A 2,042-nucleotide genomic window follows, 5' to 3' on the forward strand; every position below is an offset into this window, starting at 1 on the left:
AAGGAAGATGAAAGAAGATTGGAGGCACTAGAGATGTGGATATGGAGAAGAATGGAAAAAGTGAAATGGGAAGACCGAGAAAGGACTGAAGACGTATTAACAAGAGTTGGAGAAGAAAGAAACATTCTGAAAGTCATCAGAAAGAGAAAACTGAACTGGATTGGACATTGAGGAGGGACTGTTAACTGAAGGAAGGAATAGAAGGAATGGTGGAGGGGAAAAGGGGAAGAGGACAAAGAAGATATCAAATGCTGGACAATATCAAAGGAGGCAAATATTCAGAAATGAAAAGGCTGGCTATGGACAGACAAAGTGACAAGACGTGCCATAAGGCAGAATACCATACTGCTACTATTTCTAATAATTATTATTAAGTTGTATGCATCATTACACTTAGTGTTTTTCTATAATTGTTACAGTCGCACAGCAGCCTCTACAGCCCACACGAGCTTCGGCGTTGTTAGACCTTCTCATACGAAGAGCAGAGCACTGAACAAGAGCACTCAAATGTTACCACAGTCGCTGCTCACAGGATGTCTTCCCAACCTTTTGGACCTGGTGTCATCTGATTATGTCATAGCATAAACACAGCGGCCAACTCCCACAGGAGTACTGCTACTCACTGACACATGTAACTGTCATTGGTTGTAAACGTGTAAACGTAGGTTTGGCACCCGGCAATGGCTCTGAAGTAGTTATAGCGGTAGAAAATGGTCTTGTCAACGGCCTTGCCGCAGTGGATACACCGGTTCCCGTGAGATCACCGAAGTTAAGCGCTGTCGGGCGTGGTCGGCGCTTGGATGGGTGACCATCCAGGTCGCCATGCGCTGTTGCCATTTTTCGGGGTGCACTCAGCCTCGTGATGCCAATTGAGGAGCTACTCGACCGAGTAGTAGCGGCTTCGGTAAAGAATACCGTCATAACGACCGGGACAGCGGTGTGCTGACCCCGCGCCCCTCCTATCCGCATCCTCAGTGAGGATGACACGACGGTCGGATGGTCCCGGTAGGCCACTCGTGGCCTGACGACAGAGTGATTTAGTAAATGGTCTTGGTAAGAGTGGGGCTATCTACGCAGTATAATGAAGTATATAGAGAAGACGATACGATATTACAGTGGTTGTGTTATTCCGAATTACGATACAAGTTCCTTTGGACATACATTCAGGCATGCGATAAGCGGGGAATGAGGGTTCGAAACCCGGTCCAGCACTAATTTTCATTGTCGTCATTCTATTCTACAGCTGACTGTTGTCCATATTCTCAATTCCCAATACATTTGATGTATTTCATAACGGCTACAGTCGCCGCAGTGCCTATTCCTTCTCAACAAATCGTACCAGTCCGATTCACTCTCGAGACATCCAGTGTGCTGGTGCCTAGAAGCGCGATCCTCCGAGCTCTAGCGGCAGCCAGGCGAACTACGTAGCCACTGGCGCTGCATGTACCTACCTGCAGAGGCTAAGTCGACACAGCCATGCATATAAACCCACCCACCTCCCCAGGGGTCGGAACCCCTGCAACCCACTAATTGATTGTAAATAAATGAAAATTAATAATTAGATCTAAAAGATAAGAATTTAGCTAAATTAGAGGTTGACTTTAAAAAAAAAAAAATCTCACGAGATAGATAAGGATGCTTCGCAACTTTATAAAAAAGATATAATATTAAAAAGAAATAGATAACAACAAGAAATAAAGGAGTTTAAAATAAATCTGCCAATGAAGAGAAAAAAAAGTCCTAGACAAAATGCCACAGTGACCCAGAAAGCATCCCAGAGTGCCCCTGAGAGCTGAAACACTAAGAAGAATCGCTTCTCGGCTTTTGACAAGATCAGTGTGTAGTATTGTTTATTATAAATAAAGAATGGTGTGTAAGGTACAACGTAAAACCCACCAAATACGGGCTTCTACTCAACAAGACAAGTACACCATGGCGTCTGGCTGTCTGCGCGCCTCAAGCTTTCTGCTTGTGACGTAGGGAGCGTTGTCGCTTACTATCGATTCTACGTTACGTGACACCTCGCCAAAATACCGCAGAAA

At 45.0% G+C, this 2,042-nt stretch overlaps 1 pseudogene; it reads left to right on the top strand.

Annotated features, from left to right (window-relative positions):
• The first annotated feature begins 718 nt into the window (after nucleotides 1–718).
• Nucleotides 719–836, top strand: LOC126417766 (5S ribosomal RNA; annotated as a pseudogene).
• The last annotated feature ends 1,206 nt before the right edge of the window (nucleotides 837–2,042 follow it).

This window comes from Schistocerca serialis, chromosome 8 (assembly GCF_023864345.2).
Source record: "Schistocerca serialis cubense isolate TAMUIC-IGC-003099 chromosome 8, iqSchSeri2.2, whole genome shotgun sequence".
NCBI lineage: Eukaryota > Metazoa > Arthropoda > Insecta > Orthoptera > Acrididae > Schistocerca > Schistocerca serialis.